Genomic DNA, 15,046 nt, shown 5'->3' with positions numbered 1-15,046 from the left:
TGCACCTTCTAAAACCAAGCTATCCCTCTGCAACTTTCAAGACTGTGAGTTTAATTCATTAAGAAAGTAAAGTAAATGCAACTGATTAGCATGGATTTGAAGGCTCTAAAACTGTATTAAAATTTCCCTCCTTATTGATTCTATAGTAGCTCCTACGTTCTGTGTAATACCCATTTTACTGTTATTTTTACCCCATAGAATGTGTAATATTTATTTCTATATCAATGCAAATACTTAGTTTGGTAAGATAAGATTATGAACCATGTTTTGAATTACATTTTGCATTAAAATTGTAATCTGCTGCATTTGTTTCATTTAAGCCTAAGAGTTGGCAAAATGGAAAGTTTAAAAAGAATGGTATTATTTTCCTTTGAAAATGTTACTTATTTTACTACAGTTCTCAGATAAAATGAAAATAATCCTTTTCCTGAAATTATTGTTTTAGCAAAATTTTAAAAGTAAAATGCAAGAAATCTTTAATATGCCATATGGTTTCTGTTTCATGCTACTAGTTCATTTATTTGTTTGTAAAAACAAAAATGCATTATTTTTATATGCATTTTAAAAACCAATAAATAAATATGTGACTAATTCTAGAATGTATACTTTATGTTTAGAATTTATAAATAAATTGAAGTAAGTAGAAGGTTTATATTCCAACTAAAGTTTACAAAAAGCTGAGCAGTAAAATACCAAATTACTTAAATGTTGGCACTCAAAATAAAATTTTGTTATTCTGCTTTATAAATGTAAAAAGAGCTTAACTGAAATAATTTAAAATTTTTTATATTTAGTTAAAATTGCTTTTGGTTTTTAGTAAATATTTTTAAATAGGATTCCAGAATGTATACTTTTCCATTGTTTTACAAATAGTATAATGCAGAGTTTTTTTAATTCAATTTTTCAAAAATTGAAATTAAAAAATCTTAAGCAATTAATACTTTCTTAGCAGCTCCTTGTTTTTCATAGAAATAAAACTTTAATGAAATTAGCTCGTCTTCCTTTTAGTATTTCAAATATTATTATTTCAAATATCAAGAATTTAAACTCTTAAAAAGCATAGGAAGAGTTTTCAATATTTACAATAATGTTATTCCTAAATTAAAATATTTATGAATTAAAAATAATTTATCTTAAAATTTAGAAATTGCCAATGATTTCTTATGGGAGAATGTAAAAAATTATATTGGTTTTTAACAATGTCATATGTTAACTATTAGTCCAAAATTGTTTAGTTTAGTCTTTTTAAATATTTTTGAATTATTAAAGGCAGATTTCAGGACTATGTTGACAATAAATTTCTATAGTTATCAATTATGCCTTCATCAAAATGTTCCAGCTTGGCAAAAATTAAAACAATGTAATTTAAAAGGATAACATCCTCTTTCTATAATTTGGATTTTTCTTTTAAAATAAGGTTCACATAAACATGTGATAAAATATCTTGCATGCTTCCAGTATATTTATAAGCTATGATTCCCAAATAAAACATATTTTAGTCCTATCTTCTTTTTTTTCTGAATTATAAATCAATTGCCAAACAAATTGATTGTTAATAAACAAAATTTAGTTTTTCAGATTATTTTAGAATTACCTATTTTTACTTTAATTCTGAAAATACATGAAGTTAAAAAAAAATATGTACAGCATTTTTAACAGTAACTATTAGCTTAACATTTAGTGATTAAGGCCAGTATCTGCCGCAGGCTTTATAAAAGCTTTGTGTTAAGAGTTTAAAATATTTAATTATGCCATCTTGAAAAAAAATCTTCAAATACTACAAAATTGTAATGAAAGATCCTAAAAGTTAAATTTGGAGAAATTTTAATTTTTGGTTTTGTTTTCTTTTTACATTTTACAATTTAGTTTCATAAAGTTTATGCTTTTTGTAAACAGATAACAGCCATTTCATGTCTGATATTTGGAATCGTTTTGATAACATTTTTGTTTGTAGAAGAACTGTCTTTTAAATTTTGTGTGTGCCGGAACCTTTCTTTAAAGCAGTATCAGAATTAATGTGATTCTACTGAATGTATTCCATCAGTCTATATTTGAAGAACAGTGAGATAAATAATAAGCTTCCTTTTAATGCTCATTTAACTCTTCCTGGTTTAAATATTACAATTCTAATTTTCTAATAGGACATATGACAGGCTTTTGCAGTAGTAATTTCTGGCATGAATGGGTTTCAAATTTTGTTTTAATTTAAATATCTGATATATTTCATGGACTATTAATCTACTCGATTTTTACCTTGAAATTTGTAGCCCAGTTCAGTTTTATGTGAACATTTTCTTTAAATGTTTAAAATAATTCACAATGTGTTTTAAAAAATATTTTTGAAAGATCATCTACCTTTAGCTGAACAGATCAATGTAATTACTTTTGAATTTCTGAACCTTTATAATTTCATAGCTTGGCTGTTACTGTAGCATCTATCGATAACAATCCTAATGTGTACTGAACACACTGGTAATAATTCCCTCCTTTATTTAAATTGTGTAATTCACAAGAATATACAAATACCACGTAAACAGAACCATAGGGTATCACATCCAGCTGAAGATAGCTTAATGAGTTTCTTTTGTCTTCCAGTTAAATCTTGTCATCTCATCTGAAAAAGAAAGGTACTTAGAAGGTTAGACTTGAGAAAACGTTTTTAGGGTGGAGTGGAGAGTCATTATGAATAAAAGATTTTCTATCCCTCATAAAAATAACTTCCGATTTTCTTGAAAGAGGATTCTCCGAGAGCCTTACTTTCTTTTCCTATAAATTATACACATTTCATTGAGGTTAAACGCACAGGAAAAAAAAAATGTTCATGAAATTTCTTCCTGACTCAAATCCTACGGCCCTTTTCAAACTCCCAGGACGAAGTACAATTATCTGGTGAATTGATCAGTGAGGACGAACAATTCACACAGTTTAGGCTCCTCAAAATCTTCTTTCAATGAGGAGGTTTTTTTCCTTTGAATTATCTGAATAATTGCTTCAACTCTTCAGTTCAATTTGCATGTCTAGACAGGAAACTAGACTGAATAAGGTTTGGAAGGACTGTGATTTTTGAAACTGCTTTTTTTTTTTGAAACTGTATTTTGAATTGTAATTATTACTATCTTCCATGTATAACCTCACTGACTGCTTGCATCTGAGGCCTTCCAGAAATCTTGTGACATTTTAAGCATTCATCCAGTAATATATAATAAATATATGTATGTTTTAAAACATAAAATATATGCATATATATATATATATGTTTTAAAACTTACCAGGGTCTGTTCTACTTTTCCTCAGATCTTCTTCACGTGGCACTTATATGCAGGAAAATATAAATGATCTCTCCTCCCCCACACAGTTTTCATGAACAAATAAAAGTGTTTTACCTCTTTATACAAAAGGAAAAAGTTCGTATTTGTGGTTTTTTAAACACATTGTTGAAAGACTACTTAAAGGTAATTCTTTTTAAAAAGACCACAATGTAGCAATGGTTTGATGTTAGACCTAGATTTGTTCAATTACATTTTGCTGAAACTCTTAAAAAAAAAGTTATTGGTCATTTCAGAGGACAAAAAATAGGCTACTTTAAAAAATCATGTTGTTTGAAGAATATGCAAAAAGAAAATCTAAATCTTTAGTCATCATTTTTTCAAATGGCTAATAGCAGATGGGAAAGAGTTTAAAATGTGATTGAATGAAGGTGGTCAAGAGGTACAGCCTTCCAGTTATAAGATAAATAATTACTGGGGATGTGATGCACAGCACGGTGACTTTAGTTAACACTGCTATATGTGGTATATTGGAAAGCTGCGAAGGGAGTGAACCCCAAAAGTTCTCAGCACCAGGAAAAAACATTTTTTATAACTGTATGAGGTAATGGATGTTCCTTGAACTTACTGTGTTAATCATTTTGCAATATATGTAGGTCAAGTCATTAGGCTGTACACCTTAAGCTTATGTAGTGCTATATGTCAATTATATCTCAATAAAACTGAAGAATAAAAATAATAAAAAGAAATAAAAAATTTAAAAATGATTAATTCAGAAGCTCTAATAAATGTTAGCTTATGGCTCCAAAAATTGCTATTGCTATATTGATAAAACAAGATCTTGTATGGAATCCTTCATTTTCAGCCATATTATTTTGTTTTTTATTTGTTTTATTTATTTATTTTTTTGGCTGCACTGCTTGGCATGTGGGATCTTAGTTCCCCAATCAGGGATTGAACCCATGCCCCCTGCAGTGGAAGCTCAGAGTCTTAACCACTGGACCACCAGGGAATTCCCATTTTCAGCCATTTTAAATAAATTACTCACTCTCCCTCCAGATTAAAACCTGGAAAGTAAAGCTTCAGCCACAAGATCCAAAACCATACAAGGCCTTGAATTTTGTTAATCAACTGGTCTTAAAACATGACTCCAGCAATATTATTTTTCCTTGATATTATTGTTGAAACCCACGAAGCAGCTCTTTGACATCACAAATAGTACCTATTCACTATAAAACAAGTTGAGCTAACCAAAAGGAAAAAAAATATTCAAAACAAAAAGGATTTAATCACAAACCCTGTAGAACTGTTAGATTCCATTCTAATGTTAAAATTCATGAGATTGTCTTTTGAAGATGGTCTTTTCTTAAGCCATTTTGGATGGAGGCACCTAGATAAATTCTTATAAGCCTTTCCCTTCCAAAAAAATTTCTCCCACGGGGATTTATGCCTTCATTTCCTCATATGATGGTTCCTTATTCATGCCCTCTTTTCTTCTCAAAGTACACAAACTAGTAACACTAAGGAGAAAGGAGGCTGGGCTAGTAAGTCTACAATCACCTTTCCAAACAATTGCAAATTCCATTAATTAGTTGAAAATCTTTCATTTATAAAATCTGGTCACCTTCTTTATCACATATCCTCTTCTATTTATCCTAAAATAATTTTCAATATTCTGCCTGATAGAAGAAAAGTGAGGTTCCAACTTCAGATAATAAAAGCTATTATTGAGTAGCTGGGGGCCAAGGGCTCTAGGAAGTCAACAGGGTTCAATAGGGATCGAAACAGTAAGAGAGGGGAATTCCCTGTTGGTTAGGACTCAGCACTTTCACTGCGGTGGCCCCGGGTTCAATTACTGGTTGGGGAACTAAGATCCCCCAAGCCGCGCCCCCCCTCAAAAAAATAGTGAGTAAAATCCCTTGTCCTTCAAACATTGTGCAGTGCATTCAGTTATCTCATTCTGTATCTTCCTTCCTACAATAATCCACCTCTGGTTTACCTTCTCCAATGACAGAGCTCATGCAACTTTACAAAACCACTTCAGATTGTTTAGGGTGCAAACCCTTTCCTATTTTTGGACAAAAGGGGTAGGATTGGAGCAACTGCTACATAACTGGAGCTATGACTCAACTAAACTTTTGGTTTTCAGAAGAGAAGCCTTTTCACCCCAGCAGATGGAGATCAGCTAAGATAACCCATAAGTATGGAAACCATTCAGTGTGGATTTTCTGTTGTAGCCCAATTTCATAAAATGCTATTCTTTTCAATAAAATGAATTATTAAACATGCACTAAATGTGATACAAATTATAACCCTGAAAGATGTTTTCTATCAATAGACTCATAATTCAGAAAAAAAGGACATCCATCAGATAAAGTATCCCCATTTCTAGTTGGGGAATTATTGTCACCATCAAGCCCAAGAATTTGGACAAAATTTCTTTATAAGGGATATTAAGTATGATTTCTAAGTTTTCAGTCCTCGGCTCCACAAAGGGTACAGTAGCTGGTAACTAGGGTGTACATTTTCGTTTCGCGACATACTCGTGACCACAGTCCCTTTACTCTTGACCTATCTATTATTATACATTCATATCTGTCTACATTACCCTAAAATAACCAATCGCTTCAATCAATTCCATCAGAACTATGGGAACTAGAAAAAGGCAAGCCTGTTGTTTGACGCTAAGAAGCAGTTTGCACAAGATATTCCACCTGGTTGGCCCATGTAGCCATGACCTTCCCGCTGATGACTGAAGGGTTCTTGTTGAATTCCTGACATAGCAAAGAGAAGGAAAGAAGAAGTACCTGAGCCTTCTCTTCTACCTCACGCACCACCTGTCAACAGAGTTCTGACCACAGAGGACAGGCTCACAGAGCAAAAGCAGAGTGCTTTTCAGATCTGAGGAACCTACAGATCCCACAGAGGGGAAAGTATATATTGGCTTTGTGGCCCAAACACTTGGGTTTTATATATTGAATATTTCTGAGAAAGAGCATATGGAACTCAAATAAATCTTTTCAAAATCCTTGGGGTTTTGTGTTGTTATTTGTTTGGGTTGTTTTTTAACTGTAAATCTACAAAACATTTTGATCACTGTGTTTCTAAATTTACTGCTTGTAGAGGTCCACTTAAATTTCTATTTGAAAGTAAAATAACTTGGTATTGTGGTGGTGATTTAAGGAACATTATGTCTTCGTCTCATAGACTCTGATCCTCTTATGTCCTACAAGCAACAAATAACACTATCTAGACTATTGGTAACCTACACTATTGTTCCTGGGGTGTTTGAGACGAATTTCTGTGCAAATGTCTTCATAATTTAAATAAATAAGCAAACCAGTGCAACTTGGCTCACAGGTAACAAATAGACCAAAGTTGCTTCTCCTTGTCTTTCAGGTTGCCCAGCTTTCAAAAACAGATACAATCTAAAGGTGGAATGGTCATTCATCATACCTGATTTATGTAACATATCATATTTAATATTTTGATGGGAGTACTGTCAAGAAAAATAATGTGTTCAGGAAATTCTAGGTTGGTTTACATGGAACAAGTAAGCTCTGGTTTTATAGGCATTTGAAAGTACTTTTCCATAACCATGTCATGTAACTGTTTCTTAGTTTTCCCTTTTCTTATATGACCTCATCCTAACAATGATAACACCTCCCATGTGTATATGAATTTGGTGCTTTTACAAACATTATCTCTTTTGATCCTCACAGTGTCGATAACAATATTATAAGACCCATTTCAGGATGACTAAAAGCTCAGACTCTGAAATGAGACCGATGAGAATTTGAATCTTGGTCCTCTTAGGTTTCTAGCTGTGTAACATGGAACAAGCTTCATAGACTTTCTGAGCCTCAGTTTACTTACCTGTAAAATGGGGATGATAATAATGTTTGCTCCACAGGATTGTTGTGAGGTTTAAATGAATAAAAGTGCTGAGTATATAGCAAGTGCTCAACAAATGTTGGTATTTAACCAAAAGGTAAATGAAACTGAGAGTCATTGAGAGGTGTGCCCTTGATGCAACCAAGGCTAGGACCCAGGTTTGGAACTTCAAAGCCTATGATGAAGTCCTCTCATTTTGTTTGCAAATGCAGCTCTTTTAAAGTGTGACTCAGCATTGTTCCCAACTACCTTCCGCCTACGTACTGATCAAACACAAAAGCACTTTTTCCTCTTAACCAGTGGACTTCAAAACCTTCCATAGATGCCTTCATGAAAGACAATGGACAACCAGGCCTTGTCCTGATACAGAAAAATGCAGCAAGGTTAAGTCATAAACGCAAATCACTGAGAAAAAAATATTCTACAGGGATGAGCTTCAGTAGTAGCTCATTGCCTTAGGAAGCTGTTCCAAGAAGCAAGCTGGTAAGAGGAATTGAAGAAAGTCTCAAGATTTTTTTTTTTTTTCTTTTTGGCCACATCGCACGGCATGCGTAACTTCCCTGACCAGGGATCGAACCTGTGCCTCCTGCGATGGAAGCGCGGAGTCTTAACCACTGGACCGCCAGGGAAGTCCCAAAAGTCTCAAGGTCTTTACATCAACGTATTTTAGTCTATCTTTTTAAACAGACATTCTTAGTACACATGATCCAGGTATTCTGTTGGGTTAAAAGGAAAAGTGCATTGGCTTGAATGTCTGGTAAGTGCCCAGACCTTCAAAACATAACACTAGTCCCCTTAAGTCATAATACTTGTATTCTTTTCCATGTCTGTGGAGAAAGCTTATAAATGAAACTCATTTTAGTACTATAGTACTTTGAGTTTTCTAATGAGGCTCTCTCCCTTGAGTTCTGAGTGGGGCTGTTCTCCAAAACAAAGTCCCTTGTTACAGCTGCACATCTCTGCTCCCTCGGTGCTTTCTGAGTCACTTCAGTTAATTTATTTACCCTTTGGCTGCCTTCAATACACGTTTGAGCCCTACTAATGTTCATGGGGAGTATGTCATAATCACAGGCAATAAAACTGTGGTGTTCTATTTTTAACCTTGGAGCCAATACCACTCCAATTCAGATGTTAATGTTCTAGGCTCTCGAGCCCTAAATTATAAAGTTTCTGGTTGAATTCCAGTTCCGGAATCCTCAGAAACTGATGGTGACGTTTCATAATTTCAACTTGAGGATTTTCTTACATGGAATTTTGCAAGTGGTTTGCTGGAGGAGGGATACTCTGTTTTGTTTCCAGAAGAACTTCAAGAGGGAGAATATGGGGTATAAATGTACAATGAGAGCCAAAATTTAACTGGCCCTTCAGTGGGACATTTTTTTGACTTGGCTAGTATTATTCTGGGTGGCTTTCAAAATAATAGCTGTTAAATATTTAACCAAAAATGTATAGTGCAAGGTGGTTCAATTTCTTTGTTTGGTGAAATGACACTCGGAAGATATCTTTAATATACACAGTGTATAATAATATTTCTTGGTTCTATAGAAGGCATCAGTTGTCAAGAACCATATGAAATTCTTCATGAAATAAACAAAAAAACAGCATCAGGGTTTGAGATTTGTCTTCAACCAGCACAAGTAAAATAAAAAATTCTAACCCAGGATCTCTGAAGATGACACGTATTTCTCTTGTGGAAACAAATAATGAACATAAATAAATAAACTCAAAGCTATCTTGATGTTATTAGTCTTAGAGGAAAATTCCCTGGAACTTAGGCATCTCTTTAGATTCTTTCTTCAGCAGGAGACTCCTTCCAAAAAGAAAAGAAAAATAACAATTATATAGAATAATTGCAGAACTCTGGTTGACAAGAGAAAAAGGACAGTAGTTTTCAAATGGGCCCAGGTAGAGCTGTCCAAGTTCAGGTCTTCCTAGTAAATAAGATGCTATGTTTCCAATACAAACTCATCCTATTTTGCTTCATAAACTGTAATGTCTAATGCAGTTTCCTTAGACATTTCAAATAAAACATGATCTCCCTAGTACATGGCTCAATCCACGTAAAAAGATATTTAGGGAGATGATTCACTAATCAGGAGCCTTGCCGACAGCAGAGAGAATAGGCAATGGCACCTCCTATCTGCGAGGACATGAGATTTTATGGCCTGGAAAGATGTCTGTGGAATAGGCACTTGTAGGTCCATACCAGCTGCAAGGTGTGGTTCCTGGCACTACTGCCAACCCGATTCGTCGCTGTCTTCCTGCTGGGTGCTGGGTGATTCAGGGCCTTGGTTTTGGCACACACAGACTTTCTCCTCTAAATTTCAAAGGCAGTTGAGTTTGACAGACACTGAACAGAGTGGTTCAATGACTCAGGGAACAACTGTTTGGTGGCCAGAGAGAAATGATCTTGCCATAATAACAGCCTGCAATCTGCTATCCTTTTCCTTCTTGAAACCTCAAAGATCACAGGAAGAACTCATCCCAGGGAGATATCAACTCTCAGGTAGAGGAGTGGAAACAAAATCCTAGAGAGACTCAGTGCCTCTAGTCTGGGTCAGGATCCTTACCCATCCTCCCAATCTCACCACCCTCGTCAGAAGCAGAAATAGTCAGTCTCCTGATGATTTAGGGAAGTGATTTTTTTTTCCCAACAACTTCCTATATCTCAGGAAAGATGGGTCATCACAATCGTCACCTGGTTTCTCAAGCAGTCCAGATTAAGGAGATAGGCACTGAAAATCTCCCTGAGTCACTCATCAACTGTTGCCCATACTTGAAGGTCACTTAAATATCAAAGAGATATCGGTTATTGAAGCTGATGAAATGGAAGATGTTAAGAGTCCAGTGTGAAAAATCTGTGGACCACCAGAATGCCTGTCTCTTCAATAGTCAAGCAACCCTCACCAGCACCAAATCCCAGTGAGGTTTTTACAGCTCACCAAAACTTAACATGGAATTTTTTTTTTTTTTAAGTTTGGGGACAGGGAAGTGAGGCAGGGAAAGGGGAGAGAGAGTAACAAGATCCTTCTCTGATCTGAAGGCAGTGCACAGGTTAAAAAGGTAGAGTTTTGGATGTAGACCACCTGGGATCAAGTCCTAATTCCTACCTATTAACCTTGTAACCTTGGGCAAGTTATACTATCTTTCTGCTTATCAGTTTCTAATCTGTAAAATGGGATAATACAGGCACCTACCAGAAAGGATTGTCGTGCAGAGTAAATAAATTAAAATATATGAAGCATGTAGAACAATGCCTGAAATATGATAAGCGTTCAAAAATTTAGCTAATATTACAAGAAGGGTTTAAAATTTTTTTGTTTTAAATTACTTTCAAGCTGAGTATTATTTTTTAAATATAAAAGTCCTGACCCTCCCCGTGTGTCTTTATATTTTTTATAAATATAAAAATATTTTTTTTTATATTTACTTGATTTCTCTTTTTCCCCTTCTAATACTCATCTTCTCTCACTTTTACTTTCTCACACACAAATATACAAAATCACACAACCACACTTACAGGAAAAAATTGAATCAGAGTTTGTACACAACATCTTGAATTCTACGTATCACCTGGGCCATGCTCTTTGTCTGTAAAATATATATAGCTTCACATGCCTTTTCAGAGATATTCCATTTCTCAAAGGTAAAACTAGAGCCATCTACAACATCGCTGATTATTAGAGAAATGCAAATCAAAGCTACAATGAGGTACCACCTCACACTGGTCAGAATGGCCATCCTCAAGAAGTCTGCAAATAATAAGTGCTGGAGAGGGTGTGGAGAAAAGGGAACCCTCCTATACTGTTGGTGGGTATGTAAATTGGTGCAACCACTATGGATAACAGTATGGAAGTTCCTTAAAAAACTAAAAATAGAGTTACCATATGATTCAGCAATCCCACTCCTGGGCATATAACTGGAAAAGACAAGAACTCTAATTTGAAAAGAAACATGCACCCCAACAGTCATAGCAGCACTATTTACAGTAGCCAAGACATCAAAGCAACCTAAGTGTCCATCAACAGATGATAAAGAAGATATGGTATATTTATACAATGGAATATGGAATTTATACAATGGAATATTACTCAGCCATAAAAAAGAATGAAATATTGCCATTTGCAGGAATGTGGATGGACCTAGAGATTATCATACTGAGTGAAGTAGGTCAGACAGAGAAAGACAAATATTATATGATATCACTTATATGTGGAATCTAAAAAATAATACAAATGAATTTATTTACAAAGCAGAAATAGACTCACAGACATAGAAAACAAACTTATGGTTACCAAAGGGCAAAGGTGGGGAAGGGATAAATTAGGAGTATGGGATTAACAGATACACACCACTATATATAAAATACATAAACAACAAGGATTTATTGTATAGCACAGGGAACTATATTCAATATCTTGTAATAACCTATAACAGAAAAGAATCTGAAAAAAATATATGTATAACCGAATCACTTTGCTGTATACCTGAAACAAACACAATATTGTAAATCAACTATACTTCCACTAAACAAACAAAAAGAATAACTAGAGCCATCTAAGATGGAGGGGTATTACACAATTGAATGTGAACCACTCAGTTGTACTAGAGACTTCCATCTTCAGCCATTATGGAGTAATTAGTACCAGACTAGTTCTCCTGCTCTAAGAAAAATAAAACTGAAAGTGTTCACACTTTAGATGACAATCAGAGAAGGAATGTAATCACTGAGAAAAGGAAAACACAGGATGTCAGCCCCATAATCACCTTCAGCTTCCTGTCTAGAAGTACCTTCTGGACTGTGGTGCAGGAAGGGGTAACTTAAGCAAAGCACAATGATCTCACTGATCTGATGGGATAATGATTTGAGTTCAGGTTCGCTTAGGTGGTTAAAATTTGTGTGTTGGGTATCAGAGAGAAAGGGTCTGTATATAGAGAGATAACTCTAAAATATGCATACGAGTCTCCTTGAATCTTTCACTGAACACTAAATTATGCATGCATAGAAAAAGACTCTGTGAGCCATGGCAGAGGATAATTATTGAGAACCTGTGAGCTGTGCAAAGATTCCAGATATTGCATAGGGTTTGGAGACATTGGAGGTCTGACAAGTCAGAATAGAAAGACCTCACTGAACATACTGGGCATTCCTTTGAGATTTCAGAAGGGCAGAGACTTAGGAGTAGGTCTATTTTAGCTATAGAATAAGAATTACTCTATACTCTCCCTAAAAACATTAAAAACAAGTCTCAAAAGGATCAAGCTAATCTGTGAGTAAATTTACCACCTGACAGAACAAAAGTCAACACTCTTCAAAGGAAGACAAATAAACCACATACAACAATGTAAAATCCACAATTTCCAGCATACAGTGAAAAAAATCACTAGCTATGTAAGGAAATAGAAAAATGTGACCTATAACCAAGGGAAAAAAACAGTCAAAAGAAACAGACCCAGAAATACAGATAATGGAATTAGTAGATAAGAACTTTAAAACATATTAAGAACTTTAAGTAAAAACTAGACATAATAGGTGGACAGATGAAATTTCCATATAGAAATAGAAACTATAAAAAGAACCAAATGGAAATTCTAAAAGTAAAACTTATGATATAAGAAATTAAAATTTTACTGAATGGCTTAAACAGCAGATCGGACATGGCAGAAGAAGAGATCAAAGTACTTGGAGCACAGAAAGTAGAAAGATTGAAAAAAATGAATAGATCCCAGGGATCTGAGGGACAATACAAAATGGTCTAATACAGGTGTAACTGGAGTCCTAGTAGGAAAGGAAAGAGAAATGGAGTCACAGAAAGTATTTGAAGACCTGATGACCAAGTTTTCCCCCTTATTTGATGAAAAATATTAACCAACAGACCCCAGAAACTCAGCCAATCTCAAGAAGCAAAAATATAAGCAAAACCACACCTAGACACATTGTAGTTATACTGCTGAGACAAAAATAAATTTAAAAAAATTAAATAGCCAAGCAATCACATACAGAGGAATAAAATTTTAAATACTGATTTCTCATCAGAAATAATGAAAGCCAGAAGACAATGGAATAACCTCTTTAAAATGCTGAAAGAAAAAAAAGAAAAACTTGCCAATTGAGAATTCTGTCTCCTTCAAAAAGTGAAGGCAAAATAAAGCCTTTTTTTAGATAAACAAAAAGTGAGATAATTCACCACTAGCAGACATGCACTATAAGAAATATTAAAGGATGTCCTTTGAGCTGAAGGAAAATTGCACAAAGGAGTGAAGAGCAAGCATCCTTATATATGTGGGTAACCATAATAATTTTTATTTTCTAATTTTATGATTTCCTTAAAAATGATTGTGTAAAAGTATGGTTTATAATATATTCAGACGTAAAATATATGGAAATACCACATTGTAAGATTCTTATAATATATATGAAGTAGCATCAGATTAATTCATAAAAGGTTATGATAAGCTAAGAATGCAAATAATACTTCCTAGACCAACCAGAAAAAATAAAAACCAAATAGGTATGGTTAAAAGCTAATTTAACCATAAATTAGGAGGGGCTTCCCTGGGCTTCCCTGGTGGCGCAGTGGTTGAGAGTCCGCCTGCCAATGCAGGGGACACGCGTTCGTGCCCTGGTCCGGGAAGATCCCACATGCCGCGGAGCGGCTATGCCCGTGAGACATGGCCGCTGGGCCTGCGCGTCTGGAGCCTGTGCTCCGCAACGGAAGAGGCCACAGCAGTGAGAGGCCTGTGTACCGCAAAAAAAAAAAAAAAAAAAGAAAAAAAAGAAAATTATAACTAATATCTCTCATGAACATAGACAAAAATATTTAACAGAATATTAGCTAACCAATCTAATGATACATAAAAATGATAATATATCATGACCAAGTAGAGTTTATTCCAGGAGTGCAATATTGGTTTAATATTTGAAAATCAGTGTAATTCATCACATTTACAAAATAAAAGAGAACAGTGACACGATCATGTCAACATATGTAGAAAAAGAACTTAAAATGACCATTCATGAAAAAAAAACCCCACCAGTTTTAGTGAACTAGGAATGAAGGGAACTAACCTGATAAAGATCATTTATGAAAAACCTACAACTAACTTCCTCCACCCCATTAAGTTCAGGGACAAGGCGAGACTGTCTGCTTTCACCATTTTTCAACATCCTACTGAATGTCCTAGTCAGGGCAACAAAGAAAAATAAAGAAACAAAATCCATAGTGTTTAGAGAGGGGGAAAAAAAAAAAGGACTTCCGTGGTGGCGCAGTGGTTAAGAATCCGCCTGCCAATGCAGGGGACACGGGTTCAAGCCCTGGTTCGGGAAGATCCCGCATGCCGGAGCAACTAAGCCCGTGTGCCACAACTACTGAGTCTGTGCTCTAGAGCCCACGAGCCACAACTACCGAAGCCCGTGGGCCTAGAGCCCGTGCTCCGCAACAAGAGAAGCCCCCACAATGAGAAGCCTGCGCGCAGCAACAGAGTAGGCCCTGCTGTCCGCAACTAGAGAAAGCCCGCGTGCGCAGCAACGAAGACCCAACGCAGCCAAAAATAAATAAATAAATAAATTTTTTAAACAGGAAGAAGAAGCAAAACTGTTTTTATTCATGGATGTACTAGAAACAAGGATCAGGCCTAGTCATATTTTTGACCATGTCACCAGTCACCAAACCATATAACCGTTTAGACAACTGCCAGGAAGTCCTCCTAATATTCTGGGCCTGACCTTTCAGGATTTATGTCAAAACAAAGGCAACCGAACGCTGCTATGAAGGGACTGTTTTCTGTAATGGAAAGAACTGTGGGAGAGAAGTGCTCTATTGCTGGATTTACCAGTAAGGAACAGCATGACTTTGATCAATTTACCTCATCTCTGCCTCTATATC

General features: G+C 35.1%; 1 long non-coding RNA gene across 1 annotated transcript in view; it reads right to left on the bottom strand.

Annotated features, from left to right (window-relative positions):
* Positions 1-2,632: 2,632 nt before the first annotated feature.
* The window catches only part of LOC117313140 (uncharacterized), a 49,692-nt gene continuing 37,278 nt past the window's right edge, over positions 2,633-15,046 (bottom strand). Inside the window, exon 3 of the long non-coding RNA XR_004527603.2 lies at positions 2,633-8,970. This is a non-coding gene — a long non-coding RNA (uncharacterized lncRNA). The remainder of the gene's footprint in view (positions 8,971-15,046) is intronic.

The sequence above is a fragment of the Tursiops truncatus genome, chromosome 8, assembly GCF_011762595.2.
Source record: "Tursiops truncatus isolate mTurTru1 chromosome 8, mTurTru1.mat.Y, whole genome shotgun sequence".
Classification (NCBI taxonomy): Eukaryota; Metazoa; Chordata; class Mammalia; order Artiodactyla; family Delphinidae; genus Tursiops; species Tursiops truncatus.
Note: the sequence above shows the minus strand (reverse complement) of the source record. Positions and strands in the feature narration are given on the sequence as shown.